Genomic DNA, 16,950 nt, shown 5'->3' with positions numbered 1-16,950 from the left:
CTTGTTCGTTGAGAAAATCATGTTCTCGAAGGTTTCATTCCGTTTGGACTCCGTTTGATATTCCTTTTCTTCGAAACCCTAAAACAGGCAAAAAAACAGCAATTCTGGGCTGGGCCTCCGGTTAGTAGGTTAGTCCCAAAAATAATATAAAAGTGGATAATAAAGCCCAATAATGTCCAAAACAGTAGATAATATAGCATGGAGCAATCAAAAATTATAGATACATTGGAGACGTATCAACTCCGTACTCTGGGGGCTGCGGACCACGCCCAACTGCACTACTGGATATACACCTTTCTTCATGGTGTACGGTGCAGAAGCAGTGTTACCCTGCGATATTATTCATGACTCACCTCGAGTGCGCATGTACGAAGAGACAGAAGCCAAGCTTGATCGGCAGGACAACCTAGATGCCTTGGAGGAGGAGCGCGACGTCGCGAAAGCCCGTCCCGCATTTTATCAATAGCAGGCTCGCAGGTACCAAAGCAGAGAAGTGCGGGCCAAGACTTATAACATTGGTGAACTCGTACTACGCCTGCCAGAGAAGAAAAAGGACAAACTCAAGCCCAAGTGGGAGGGTCCCTTCATCATTGACGAAGTTCTCACCGGAGGAGCGTACCGCCTGCGTGATGCGCCAGACAATCACCTGGAGCTGAACCCTGGAATGCGGCCAGACTACGACGATTTTATGCCTAGCGCCAAACTCGGTGTTCGTCTCCTCCGTCCTGTTATTAACGTTACTTTTTCTCTTTTCGTTTTTTATCTTTTTCTTTCGTTTTGCTCTTTAGCCTTACAGTTTCAATACGACTAGACTGTCCTTACCTAATGCGTACATCTATGCATATGTACATTCAGTATACCTGTGGGTTGCTCGTACAGAAGCTTGCTATTATCCTTTGAGCATCAAGCTCACCACATATGTGTTTTTCCATACATACCTTTTCTTCGCCATTATATGCATCGATATGACTTAAGTTTTGGCAAAGCTGGGTTGCCTGGCTCCTGTGCTTATGCCATACGTTCCCGTTAGTTCGGCTAGGGCATAAAGGGAGCACCTCTGCGATTGTTACTGCCGGGTCATCCGGATGTGTACCTCAGACTGGGTGAAGACGAAAGCTAGCGTTCTTAAGGGAATATTCGGTAGGTGAATTAAAGATGTCCCCACATTCATTCCATTATGAAACCCCAGAGGTCACTTACTCTGAGATTTTTTCTATCACAGTTTGGACATGCACATCCAGGGAAAGGAACCCTTAACAGAACTATTCTCTCTGGAAGATGTTTCTTACATAATGTAGTATAACATAACTAGCCGGATACACATTGTCTATTCAAGCAACTATGACCCTACGCCTGGTTCCCATGCATGCCCCGGTATATTCTACCGTTAGGGTATTCGGAAACACTCTGCACCTTCGGGTCCAGAGGTCGAAGCGAAAAGGTCGGCCATGCCAATTGTTTTTATTATCCAGCTAGAAGGAAAGTACATAGTCACTTAGGACTCAAAAACTTCCTCCTCTATACCGTCCAACAGGCGGTCTAACTTACAATCCTGTTGTGAGTATCTAGCAGCCACCTCAACTTGGCCATAGACTAAACTAACGGGAATTTATTCCCCATTTGACCCTAGCGGTCCGACCCGGGCCATGTGATTCGGATCCAGCTTGGTATACCGCATTTTTATCATGGCCCAAGCTTCTCGCGCACCCTCTCGGCAGGCCGATATCTTCCACAGTCGGATACACCGCCGCGCTCCCTTGAACAGCTCTACAAGCTTCTCCATACTCCCTAGAGGGGAGTCAGATGGCCGTAAGGCCTTGGCTACACTCCGCATTGCCTGCTAAGCTTGCTCGTGCAACTGCAGTAGCTCTTGCAGAAGATCACTTAATGATCCGGACACCTCCTCTTCAGGGCGGCCCGTCAGTACACCTACAATCACAGCTATATCAGCTACGGTTACTTCCAAACTGTTATAAGATAAATGCGGCCACAAACTGAATATGCCGCCTCACAGTTTTTTGTTCTCCTTCACGGAGTCAGCTAGCTGAGCTCGCACGTCTTTCAGTTCTTCGCCCAGTTTGGTGTTCGAATCCTGGAGCTTCTTTTTCTCTTGAACGACTTTTGTTAACACACGCTCGCCCGCTGCTAGCAGTTTCTTGGCTCCGTGTTCTTCGCCTCGAGTGGCGTCCAGCTGCTCCCGCAGTTGGTCTAACGATCCAATACAACGATAAGCAACCATATTAGCATTGTTAGTGTACAATTATGATTTCTCGATGGAGGGAAACATTACCGGGGGATGCCTTCTTGGATTTCTCCAGTTCGGTGGCAGCAGACAGCTGGTGCTGACACTTTTCTAGTTCCTGAGTTAACATGTCATTCTTCTCCGTGAGCACCTGGTTGTACATTGATCCTTAAATCAATTGTTTCAACTAATTTAAGTCTCGGCGGCTACTGGCATATGGTTATCATAGTCAGACAAAACAAACTTACCTGTAGATCTTTTAAATGATGTTTTGTGGCTCTATTAAGCCCATCTCGAGCATCTCGGATATATGCATTGGCCGAGCTGAAGGCGTTAAATGACTCTTCTGAAAAGCCAGGGTCCCGTAAGACGGCCCTACCGTGCCCATGATTCATAGCGCTCTCCACTTCCGAGTTGGTGACGGATACATCATCCGAGTGCTCGGCTGGAGGACAGTCCGGCATCACCCCCGCATCAGCCCCCGTCTTCACGGCAGGATTTGAATCCTTGCTGCAGGAAGTATGACCGGCCGGACCCCCGGGTATAGTCCGGCACATCTTTTTCCTGATATAGGCTAAACGGAAAGGTCACAGTTGGACGTGACTGCAAAAGTGCATACTTTCAAATTCATACCTCTTTGATGAAGGCTCGGCCGTATCTTCGTTTGCCTTCCTCTTAGAAGGCTTGCCTGGTATGGGGGATGCTCTCTTCGGAGATGCTCCCGGGGCAGCATGGCGCGCCGAACGCTTCCCCTTCTAAAGCACATGACATTGTGGTGGGTAAGGAGGAATGAGAAAACTCTTTTGGATAAGGAGACTCCAAATTACTTACACGCGAAGCAGGAAGGAGGCCGGGGTAATCGGCGATATGGGTACATGTGTACCTTCGTAGCTCATCTGATAGAATATTCCCTCCTCAAGCTCCACAAATATGTCCGGATCTTCCTCATATCCAGGGCCGAGATCCCGGTTGCGATTCTCCGGCTGAGGGGCAGGGTCATAGATCCCCTCGACAACCTTTCACCATTCCTGTTATGAGCAAGATAAGATGCTGCCTGTCAAGAATGATTCAGGGACAAGAATAAAATAGTGGAGTCGAGCCTTACCCAACTGGGAGGATTATGCATGGAAAACCCGTCTCGAATTTGGAGATTGGTGAACTCCTCCTTCTCCCATTTATACAGCCCGGCCAGTATTTTGGCTAGGGCGGCAGGAGTCTTCGGGCCCTTTCGGCCATAGCATGAGGCGTCATCTTCTCCGTTATAATGCCACATGGGCAGCCCTCTGTATTGAAGTGGCTGGACCCCCCTCGCGTTATCGAAATCGCCATCACCTCGGCTATTGACCATCCGGACCGGGCAAGCGTCTTAATCTTGCCCAGCAGCAGGCTGATCTCTGCACTATCCTCTTCCTTGAGGCTCCAAGGATGCCAGCTATGGCATGCCTTCCGCGGAGCATTTGAAAACTCGGGGAGGCCCATGCGGACAGGGTCGGGTAGAGCGACATCGTCGATGTAGAACCATCCAGAGGGCCACTCTTCGGGAGCTTTCTTCGGTGTGCCAGACAGGTATCCGGTCCCAGTGATGCGCCACACTTCGGCTCTTCCCACTTCAAAAATTAACCCACCTTGATTGCGAGGGACGAGGCAGAACAGTCTTCTCCACAAATCGAAATGGGCCTCACAACCCAGGAAAAGTTTGCATAAAGTGACATAACCCGCGATGTGCAGGATGGAGGCTGGGGTAAAATTATGCAGCTGGAGGCCGTAGTACTCCAGAAGACCTCGGAGGAATGGGTGAATTGGCAATCCCACGCCCCTCAGTAGATAGGGGATGAAGCACACTCGTTCTCCTGCAGACGGATTGGGGAAATCCTGCGCCTGGGTTTTGCCGTTGAAAGAGGCCAGTCCTGCTCGAACAGGGACCAGATCTGCAGGAGGGAGAAATCCCTGCGTTTGCAGCTTCACCCATTGGCTGTGGGGTACGGAGCACCTCTTCCACTCGCTTTTCTCTAGGTTGGAACGGGAAGAGGAGCTGGGAATGCTGGCCATGTTGGAATGGTTTCGCCTGGTAGTATCTGAGGATTTTCTCCATGTGATACCGAAAGGATCTGAGATCCAATCCCTTTAAATAGACATTCTTTCTTGCAGGGCTAGGGTGTTATTTGCAAAAAATAGCCTAACCACCCACATTCGCCAGACACGTGGAGGATCAAGTCATAAATGCACAGAAGCCGAGGGTGTGGCATTCAATTGAAAGCCGAACACATTACTGGGAAGACGTTGGAGGATGAACCCGCCTTCCAATGCCGAAGACAGTTTGCGCTCTGAACACCTCATCATTGAAGCCTAGTTCGGGGGCTACTGAGGGAGTCCTGGACTAAGGGGTCCTCAGGCGTCCGGCCTGTTAGCCATGGGCCGGACTGATGGGCTGTGAAGATATGAAGACCGAAGACTGCACTAGTGTTCGGATGGGACTCTCCTTGGCATGGAAGGCAAGCTTGGTGGACGGATATGTAGATTCCCTTCTTTGTAACCGACCTGGTGTAACCCTAGATCCTCCCGGTGAATATATAAACCAGAGGACTTAGTCTGGATAGGAGACTCAATATCATAGCCATACAAGCTAGACCTCTAGGGTTTATCCATTACGATCTCGAGGTACATCAACTCTTGTAATACTCATATTCATCAATATCAATCAAGCTGGACGTAGGGTATTACCTCCATAGAGAGGGCCCGAACCTGGGTAAACACCATGTCCCTTGTCTCCTGTTACCATCGACCTTAGACGCATAGTTCGCGACCCCCTACCCGAGATCCGTCGGTTTTGACACCGACACCTACACCCTCTGAGAAATTAAAGTTGAACCTAGTATTTCTATTGTTAAAGATCTCTTGGTTGATAATATTGATGGACATGTTATTTATTTCTGTGATGAAGTTGCTAGAATTGCCAAACCCGATACGAAAGATAAACATAGACCTGTTGTTGGCATGCCTGTTGTCTCTGTTAAAATTGGAGATCATTGTTATCATGGCTTATGTGATGTGTGTTCTAGTGTGAGTGCAATTCCTTATACCTTATATAAATAAATTATGAATGATATTGCACCTGCTGAGATAGAAGATATTGATGTTACCATTAAGCTTGCTAATAGAGATACTATATCACCAATTGGGATTGTTAGAGATGTTGAAGTCTTGTGTGGGAAGATAAAATATCCTACTGATTTTCTTGTTCTTGCTTCCCCACAAGATAATTTTTGTTCCATTATATTTGCTAGACCTTTCTTGAATACTGTTAATGCTAAGATAGACTACGAGAAAGATAATGTTACTGTTGGTTTAGGGGATATGTCTCATGATTTTAATTTCTCTAAATTTTGTAGACAACCCCATGATAAAGAATTGCCTAGTGAGGATGAAATTATTGGTCTTGCTTCTATTGCCGTGCCTCCTAATGATCCTTTAGAATAATATTTTCTAGACCATGAAAATGATATATTTATGAATGAAAGAAGGGAAATAGATGAAGTATTCTTTAATCAAGGACCTATTTTGAAACACAATTTTCCTGTTGAAATCCTTGGGGATCCTCCTCCACCCAAGGGTGATCCTGTGTTTGAGCTTAAACAATTACTTGATACTTTGAAATATGCTTATCTTGATGAAAAGAATATATATCCTATTATTATTAGTGCTAACCTTTCAGAGCATGAGGAAAAGAAATTATTTAAAACTCTGAAGAAGCACCGTGCTGCTATTGGATATACTCTTGATGATCTTAAGGGCATTAGTCCCACTCTATGTCAGCACAAAATTAAGTTGGAGAAAGATGCTAAACCAGTGGTAGATCATCAACGATGGTTAAATCCTAAGATGAAAGAAGTGATAAGAAATGAAATACTAAACCTTCTAGAGGCAGGTACAATTTATCACATTGTTGATAGTCAGTGGGTAAGTCCTGTTCATTGTGTCCCTAAGAAGGGAGGTATTACTGTTGTTCCTAATGATAAAAATGAATTGATTCCACAAAGAATTGTTACAGGTTATAGAATGGTAATTGCTTTAAATAAAGCTACTAGAAAAGATCATTACCCTCTACCTTTTATTGATCAAATGCTAGAAAGATTATCCAAACATACTCATTTTTGCTTTCTAGATGGTTATTCTAGTTTCTCACAAATACATATGTCAAAAGAGGATGAAGAGAAAAATACTTTTACTTGCCCTTTTGGTACCTTCACTTATAGACGTATGCCTTTTGGTTTATGTAATGCACCTGCTACCTTTCAATGATGTATGACTGCTATATTCTCCGACTTTTGTGAAAAGATTGTTGAGGTTTTCATGGATGATTTCTCTGTTTACGAAACTTCTTTTGATGATTGCTTAAGCAACCTTGACCGAGTTTTGTAGAGATGTGAAGAAACTAATCTTGTATTGAATTGGGAGAAGTGCCACTTTATGGTTAATGAAGGTATTGTCTTGGGGCATAAAGTTTCTGAAGGAGGTATTGAAGTTGATAAAGCTAAAGTAGATGCTATTGAAAAGATGCAGTGTCCTAAAGATATTAAAGGTATAAGAAGTTTCCTTGGTCATGCTAGTTTCTATAGGAGGTTTATTAAAGACTTCTAAAAAATTTCTAGGCCTCTCATTAATCTCTTGCAAAAAGATGTTCCTTTTGTTTTCGATGATGATTGTGTAGAAGCATTTGAAATACTTAAGAAAGCCTTGATTTCTGCACCTATTGTTCAGCCACCTAATTGTAATTTACCCTTTGAAATTATGTGTGATGCTAGTGATTATGTTGTGGGTGCTGTTCTAGGACAAAGAGTTGATAAGAAATTATATGTTCTTCAATATGCTAGTAAAGACTCTAGACAGTGCCCAGAGGAATTAGGCTACCACTGAAAATGAATTTTTAGCAGTTGTATTCGCATGTGATAACTTCAGACCTTATATTGTTGATTCCAAACTAACTGTTCACACTGATCATGCTGCTATTAAATATCTTATGGAAAATAAAGATGCCAAACCTAGACTTATTAGATGGGTTCTCTTGCTACAAGAATTTGATTTGCATATTATTGACAAAAAGGGAGCTGAGAACCCCCTTGCAGACAACTTGTCTAGATTAGAGAATGTTCTTGATGACCCACTACCTATTGATGATAGCTTTCCCGATGAGCAACTAAATGTCATAAATGCTTCTCGTAGTGCTCCTTGGTATGCTGATTATGCTAATTATATTGTTGCTAAATTTATACCCCCTAGTTTCACATACCAGCAAAAGAAAAAGTTTTTCTATGATTTAAGACATTACTTCTGGGATGACCCACACCATTATAAAGAAGGAGTAGATGGTGTTATTAGATGTTGTGTACCTGAGCATGAACAGGAACCGATCCTACGCAAGTGGCACTCGATTCTTACGGAGGACACCGCGCTGGAGATAGAACTACACATAAGGTATTGCAATCTGGGTTCTATTGGCCCACTCTCTTTAAAGATGCCCGTAAGTTTGTCTTATCTTGTGATGACTGCCAAAGGATTGGTAATATTAGTAGACGTCAGGAAATGCCTATGAACTATTCACTTGTTATTAAACCATTTGATGTTTGGGGCTTCGATTATATGGGACCTTTTCCTTCTTGTAATGGGTATACACATATTTTAGTTCCCTTTGATTATGTTACTAAATGGGTAGAAGCTATTCCAACTAGTAGTGCTGATCATAACACTTCTATTAAGATGCTTAAAGAAGTTATTTTTTTGAGGTTTGGAGTCCCTAGATATTTAATGACTGATGGTGGTCCACATTTTATTCATGGTGCTTTCCGTAAAATGCTTGCTAAGTATGATGTTAACCATAGAATTACATCTCCATATCATCCTCAGTCTGGTGGTCAAATAGAATTAAGTAATAGAGAGCTTAAATTAATTTTGCAAAAGACAATTAATAGATCTAGAAAGAATTGGTCTAAGAAACTTGATGATGCATTATGGGCTTATAGAACCGCTTGTAAGAATCCTATGGGTATGTCTTCGTACAAAATGGTTTATGGAAAATCATATCACTTACCTCTTGAACTAGAACATAAGGCATATTGGGCTATTAAAGAGCTCAATTATGATTTCAAACTTGCTGGTGAGAAGAGGTTATTTGACATTAGCTCACTTGATCAATGGAGAACCCAAGCCTATGAGAATGCCAAGTTGTTTAAAGAAAATGTTAAAAGATGGCATGACAAAAGGATACAAAAGCATGAGTTTAATATAGGTGATCATGTTTTGCTATACAACTCTCGTTTAAGATTTTTTGTAGGAAAGCTTCTCTCTAAATGGGAAGGTCCTTACATCATCGAGGAGGTCTATCGTTTCGGTGCCATAAAAATCAACAATGTCGAAGGCACAAATCCGAAGGTGGTAAATGGTCAAAGAATCAAACATTGTATCTCAGGTACTCCCATAAATGTTGAGACTAATATAATTAATACCATAACGCCAGAGGAGTACATAAGGGACACTTTCCAGAATGTTTCAGACTCCAAAAAGGAATAGGTATGTGGTACGGTAAGTAAACCGACTCCAAAATGTTTCCCATGATAATTTTTCTCCTTTTTGGAATATTTAAAAAATAGGAAAATTAAAAGTAGTCCGAGAGGGACATGAGGCCACCACAAGGGTGGAGGGCGCGCCCTACCCCCTGGACGCACCCCCCATCCTTGTGGCCACCTCGTGTGCCTTCCGAACTCCGTTTTCTTGCATGATACTTCTTTCGGTCGGTAAAAAATCATTATATAATATCCCGAAGGTTTTAACCACCGTACCACGACAATATCTCCTGTTTTTGTTTCGAGCTATTTTCTGCCAAAGTTTTCAAGGCCAGGCATCATGTCGTCCCCCTCCTCCAAGAATGCGGGCGATGATGCGTGGAAAATGAAGATATATATGAGGAGAGAATAACTCGGGGAAATCAACACGGGAGATAAGATCAAGAAGGCCGCGAAAGATCAAGTTCCGGCAGCAGAAGGAGCAGACATCCTTCAACCTCACTATGATCATCTTACTCCTACTGAAATTGAAGCTTTCAAGGTTATTGAAATAGTTCATGTGCAAACAAGTATGTCACTTGTGAAAATATTCTGTTGCAAGAGCACATCACCGCACTCAAGGGCATTATTCGCAAATTCCAGCATCTCCTACGCTCGATGTGTGACGGTACTTCATCAACAACTCCTTCATCACCACCTCCAAAGAAAGAGACATAAATACATGGGTATGGACACTCCCCTTGGCAACAGCCAAGCTTGGGGGAGGTGCCCCGGTATCGTATCACCTTTGCTCATCGAGATATATCCGGATCTCCCCAACACATAGAGCTTGCCAAAGGAAAAAGTGTAAAAAGGAAAGGTGATGATCACCATGACTCTTGTATAAGGGTAGGAGATAAAAGTAAAAGATAGGCCCTTCGCAGAGGGAAGCAGAGGTTGTCATGCGCTTTTATGGTTGGATGCACAAAATCTTAATGCAATAGAATGTCACTTTATATTGCCGCTTGTGATAAAGACCTTTATTATGTAGTCCGTTGCTTTTATTTCTTCCATATCACAAGTTCGTATAAAGATTAATTTCTTCACACTAATAGATCATACATATTTAGAGAGCAACTTTTATTGCTTGCACCGATGACAACTTACTTGAAGGATCTTACTCAATCCATAGGTAGGTATGGTGGACTCTCATGGCAAAACTGGTTTAAGGGATGTTTGGAAGCACAAGTAGTATCTCTACTTGGTGCAAAGAATTTGGCTAGCATGAGAGGGAAAGGCAAGCTCAACATGTTGGATGATCCATGACAATATAACTTCTATTCGGATATAAGAAAACATAACCTATTATGTTGTCTTCCTTGTCCAACATCAACTTTTTAGCATGTCATATTTTAACGAGTGCTCACAATTACAAAAGATGTCCAAGATAGTATATTTATATGTGAAGCCTCTCTTTCTTTCTTACTTCCTATTAATTGCAACAATGACCAAAACTATGTTTGTCAACTCTCAACAACTTTTATTCATCATACTCTTTATATGTGAAGTCATTACTCTCCATAAGATCAATATATGAAATTTTTATTTCTTTTTATTCTTTCTTTTAGTTCCCTCAAGATCATAGCAAGAAAGCAAAGCCCTTATCTCAAAACTACTCTTTGTTATATATCTCAAGGACTCCATTACATAGATAGGGATCGAAGCAAAACTCAAAGCTAGATCATACTAAAACTTTATTCTACTATATCAAGATATAATGAGAAGGATCGAACTAAGAAAAGCGATAAAGATAAAGATGTGATGGTGATACGATACCGGGGCACCTCCCCCAAGCTTGGCAGTCACCAAGGGGAGTGCCCATACCCATATATTCATGTCTCTTTCTTCGAAGGTGGTGATGATGGGGTTGTTGATGAAGTAGTGTGACACATCGAGCGTAGGAGATTCTCCAATTTGCGAATAATGCCCTTGAGTGCGGTGATGTATTCTTGCAGCAGAATATTTTCATGAGTGAGATACTTGTTTTGCGCACGAACTATTTCAATGATCTTGAAAGCTTCAATTTCAGTAGGCGTAAGATAATCATAGTGAGGTTGAAGGATGTATTCTTCTTCGGCTGCCGGAGCTTGATCTTCTGCGGCCTTCTTGATTTTATCATCCTCGTTGATTTTCCCAAATTCTTCTCGCTTCATCTCTATCTTCATCAGCCACGCATCCTCGCCCGCATTGTTAGAGGAGGGGGACGACATGAAGCCTGGCCTTGAAAACTCTGGCAGAAAACAGCTCGAAACAAAAACAGGAGATATTTGCATGGTACGGTGGTCAAAACTTTCGGGAGATTATATAATGAATTTAAACCGACCATAAGAAGTATCGTGCAAGAAAACGGAGTCTGGAAGGCACACGAGGTGGCCACAAGGACGGGGGGGGGGGCAGTGGGTAGGGCGCGCCCTCCACCCTTGTGGTGGCCTCGTGTCTCTTTCGGACTACTTTAAATTTTTCTATTTTTTAAAATATTCCAAAACGAAGAAAATTTTTCATTGGAAATGTTTTGGAGTCAGTTTACTTACCGTACCACATACCTATTCTTTTTCGGAGTCTGGAACATTTTGGAAAGTGTCCCTTATGTACTCCTCCGGTGTTATGATATTAATTATATTGGTCTCAACATTTGTGGGAGTACTTGAGATATAATGTTTGATTCTTTGACCGTTTACCACCTTCGGATTTGTGCCTTCAGAATTGTTGATTTTTATGGCACCGGAATGATATACTTCCTAGATGATGTAAGGACCTTCCCATTTAGAGAGAAGCTTTCCTGCAAAAAATCTTAAATGAGAGTTGTATAGCAGAACATGATCACCTACATTAAACTCAAGGTTTTGTATCCTCTTGTCATGCCATCTTTTAACTTTCTCTTTAAACACTTGGCATTCTCATAGGCTTGGGTTCTCCATTCATCAAGTGAGCTAATGTCAAATAACCTCTTCTCACCAGCAAGTTTGAAATCATAATTGAGCTCTTTAATAGCCCAATATGCCTTATGTTCTAGTTCAAGAGGCAAATGACATGCTTTTCCATAAACCTTTTTATACTGAGACATACCCATGGGATTCTTATAAGCAGTTCTATAAGCCCATAATGCATCATCATGTTTCTTAGGCCAATTCTTTCTAGATATATTAATAGTCTTTTGCAAAATTAATTTAATCTCTCTATTACGTAATTCTACTTGACCACTAGACTGAGGAGATAAGGAGATGCAATTCTATGGTTAACATCATATTTAGCAAGCATTTTACGGAAAGCACCTTGAATAAAATGTGAACCACCATCAGTCACTAAATATCTAGGGACCCCAAACCTTGGAAAAATAACTTCTTTAAGCATCTTAATAGAAGTGTTATGATCAACACTCTTCTACCCATTTAGTAACATAATCAACAACAACTAAAATATATGTATACCCATTAGAGGAAGGAAAATGTCCCATATAATCAAATCCCCAAACATCAAATGGTTCAATAACAAGTGAATAGTTCATAGGAATTTCCTAACGTCTACTAATATTACTAGATCTCTGGCATTCATCACAAGACAAGACAATCTTACGAGCATCTTTAAAGAGAGTGGGCCAATAGAACCAGATTGCAAAACCTTATGTTCTGTTCTATCTCCAGCGTGGTGTCCTCCGCAAGACTCGGAGTGACACTTGTGTAGGATATGTTCCAGTTCATGCTCAGGTACACAGCGTCTAGTAACACCATCTACGTCTTATTTGTAAAGGTGTGGGTCATCCGAGAAGTAATGTCTTAAATCATAGAAAACCTTTTTCTTTTGCTGGTATGTGAAACTAGGTGGTATAAATTTAGCAATAATATAATTAGCACAATCAGCATATCATGGAGTATTACGAGAAGAATTTATGACATTTAATTGTTCATTAGGAAAGCTATCATCAATAGGTAGTGGGTCATCAAGAACATTTTCTAACCTAGACAAGTTGTCTGCAACAGGGTTCTCAGCTCCCTTTCTATCAATAATATGCAAATCAAATTCTTGTAGCAAGAGAACCCATCTAATAAGTCTAGGTTTAGCATCTTTCTTTTCATTTAATAGCAGCATGATCAGTGTGAACAGTTAGTTTGTTATCAACAATATAAGGTCTGAACTTATCACATGCAAATACAATTGCTAATTTTTTTTTCCAGTAGTAGCATAATTTCTCTGGGCACTGTCTAGAGTTTCACTAGCATACTGGATAACATTTAATTTCTTATCAAATCTTTATCCTAGAATAGCACCAACGGCATAATCACTAGCATCACACATAATTTCAAAGGGTAAATTCCAACTAGGTGGCTGAACAATAGGTGCAGAAATCAAGGCTTTCTTAAGTATTTCAAATGCTTCTACACAATCATCATCAAAAACAAAAGGAACATCTTTTTGTAAGAGGTTAGTGAGAGGCCTAGAAATTTTAGAGAAGTCTTTAATATACCTCCTATAGAAACCAGCATGACCAAGGAAACTTCTTATACCTTTGATATGTTTAGGACATGACATCTTTTCAATAGCATCTACTTTAGCTTTATCAAGTTCAATACCTCTTTCAGAAACTTTATGCCCCAAGACAATACCTTCATTAACCATAAAGTGGCACTCCTCCCAATTCAAGACAAGATTAGTTTCTTCACATCTCAGCAAAACTCGGTCAAGGTTGCTTAAGCAATCATCAAAAGAAGTCCCGTAAACGGAGAAATCATCCATGAAAACCTCAACAATCTTTTCAAAAAAGTAAGAGAATATAGCAGTCATACATCTTTGAAAGGTAGCAGGTGCATTGCATAGACCAAAAGGCATACATCTATAAGCAAAGATACCGAAAGGGCAATAAAAGTAGTTTTCTCTTGATCCTCTTTCAACACAGGTATTTGAGGGAAACCAGAATAACCATCTAGAAAGCAAAAATGAGTATGTTTGGATAGTCTTTCTAGCATTTGGTCAATAAAAGGTAGAGGGTAATGATCTTTTCTTGTAGCTTTATTTAATTTGCAAAAATCAATTACCATTCTATAACCCGTAGCAATTCTTTGAGGAATCAATTCATTCTTATCATTAGGAACAACAGTAATACCTTCCTTCTTAGGGACATAATGAACAGGACTTACCCATTGACTATCAGCAATAGGATAAATTATACCTTCCTCCAAAAGCTTTAATATTTCATTTCTTACCACTTCTTTCATCTTCGGATTTAACCATCATTGATGATCAACAATTGGTTTAGCATCTTTCTCTAGTTTAATTTTATGCTGACCTAGAGTGGGACTAATGCCCTTCAGATGATCGAGAGTATATCCAATAGCGGCATGGTGCTTCTTCAGAGTTTCCAATGATTTCTTTTCTTCATGCTCTGAAAGGTTAGCACTAATAATAATAGGATATATATTATTTTCATCAAGATAAGCATATTTCAGAGTATCAGGTAATTGTTTAAGCTCAAAGACGGGATCACCCTTAGGTGGAGGAGGATCCCCAAGGATTTCAACAGGCAAATTGTGTTTCAAAATAGGCCCTTGATTAAAGAATACTTCATCTATTTCCCTTATTTCATTCATAAACATATCATTTTCATGGTCTAGCAAATATTGTTCTAAAGGATCATTAGGAGGCACAACAATAGAAGCAAGACCAATAATTTTATCCTTACTAGGCAATTATTTATCTTGGGGTTGTCTATGAAATTTAGAGAAATTAAAATCATGAGACATATCCCCTCAACCAACAGTAACAATATCTTTCTTGCAGTCTATCTTAGCATTAACAGTATTGAAGAAAGGTCTACCAAATATAATGGGCAGAAATTATCTTGTGGGGAATCAAGAACAAGAAAATTAGTAGGATATTTTATCTTCCCACACAAGACTTCAACATCTCTAACAATCCCAATTGGTGAAATAGTATCTCTATTAGCAAGCTTAATAGTAACATTAATATCTTCTATCTCAGCAGGTGCAATATCATTCATAATTTCTTTATATAAGGTATAAGGAATTGCACTCACACTAGCACCCACATCACATAAGCCATGATAACAATGATCTCCAATTTTAACAGAAACAATAGGCATGCCAACAATAGGTCTATGTTTATCTTTCATATCGGGTTTAGCAATTCTAGCAGCTTCATCATAGAAATAAATAACATGCCCATCAATATTATCAACCAAGAGATATTTAACCATAGCAATACTAGGTTCAACTTTAATTTGCCCAGGTGTAGCGACCAGACCTCAAACAGTGTGATCTCTGTGCTCCGGTGTCATCCCTGAATCAGTAATGCTGACACCACACAGTACTCAGAGGATTTATAGCAGAGTATCAATCACACACTTATTACATTGAGTGTCTCATAATAGAACTTATTACAATAAATATGGCTTAAGGCCATCTAATAACGATAACAGCGAAAGGCTTGGAAGATAAGTGAGTCCATCAACTCCAACGGCATCACTGAGTATAGAACCACGACCTAAAACTCCTTAATCATCGTCTGAAAAGTCTGCAACATTAAGTTGCAGCCCAAAAACGGGTCAGCACATGGAATATGCTGGCAAGGTAACACATAGAGAGTAATGGAATGAAATAGCTATACTATATGCATATTTGGCTGGTGGAAAGCTCTATGGTTACAGTTTTGCGTAAAGCCAATTTTTCCCTACTTCAAAGGAATAAATTTATTTAACTATCATGGTAGTGGTTAATCATTGAGAATGGTTGACATCATTCTCAATCCCAATTAAGCATCATCATTAAACAAAACCCAACAAAATTAATTTAGAGTAACATGTTGAGATTCACATGATAATCCAGGTACTAGATACTCAAGATGTCCATAACCGGGGACACGGCTAATCATGATTAGTTTATTACACTCTGCAGAGGTTTGCGCACTTTTCCCCACAAGACTCGATCGCCTCCGCTGGGTTTCTCGCACTACAGGGTGTTTGAGAAGACGGATGACCGAGAAATAGTCTTTCAGAAGCGCTAGCACCTTACGATCGGGTAGACCGTACCACCTACATCCCCTACATCTGCTAGTCTACCACTGTAAGAGTTCGCACAACTTAGTCAACTATGCTAGAGCCCATAATAGCTTGTGGCTGCACACGGAAGTTTCTAGAATGAATAATCTCATGATCCCTTTGAGCCTGGGTGGCGGTCCAAAAGAAAACAGGCAAGTCCTGGAATACCCAGGTGCCTCAATCCACCCAGATGTGTGTTTAAGTTGCCACCTTAGATAAACCATTAATTAACAAACTCACATCTGTCATGGATATCACTCACCCAATCCACGTCTACTAGCATAGCATGGCATAATAAGCAAACGTAGAAGTAACTCCCAAAGGTTTGATAATAAAAAGGTAATGGGTACTACCTCAACTACTTCCCATCCCACAATTTAATTAGATCCTAATCAGGCAATGTGTGAAGATTGATCTAATGCAATAAAACTGGGTAGTAGGAAAGGTATGATCAAAGTGTTACTTGCCTTGCTGATGATCCGGGAAACCTAGCGATTCGAAGTAACAAGCGGCGCACTCCGGGTATTCTATCGCAGACAAACAAACAAGCATACAATAAGTACTCATCTAATGCACAGGTAAAACTCAAATAAGAGATCTAACCAGAAGGTTCAACTTAAGAACTCCGGTTGGCAAAAAGAATCAAATCGAACGAAGCAACAAAAGTCAAACGGCGAAAGAAAACAACTTCGTTCTACTAATCTGGATCTAGGGAAAATTTTACAGTAGCAAAATCTTGTTTAAGTTGGTTAAACGGATAGAGGGTTTCGAGACGAAACTCCAGGCGCTTGAATCGCCGAATTCTGATAAACGAGCGAAAAGTTATACTAAAACGAAAATCGGATCAGGAATCGCGATCGGAAAAATCGCGGATTTAATCCGAGAAAAAGAAAAACGACGAACGCTCGCTAAACTAAATAAACCGGAAAAACCGATCTATTTAAAAAAACCGAAACTAGAAAAAAAACCGGCGGAAAAACCGACGAAAAAACCAAACGATTTTTTTATTTAAAAAAAACTGACGGTGCGGATTACGAGGTGAGGCGAACCTCGGGCGGCGTGCG

The sequence above is a fragment of the Triticum dicoccoides genome, chromosome 6A (assembly GCF_002162155.2).
Source record: "Triticum dicoccoides isolate Atlit2015 ecotype Zavitan chromosome 6A, WEW_v2.0, whole genome shotgun sequence".
Classification (NCBI taxonomy): domain Eukaryota; kingdom Viridiplantae; phylum Streptophyta; class Magnoliopsida; order Poales; family Poaceae; genus Triticum; species Triticum dicoccoides.
The sequence above is the reverse complement of the archived record's forward strand: the minus strand, read 5'-3'. Positions refer to the sequence as shown.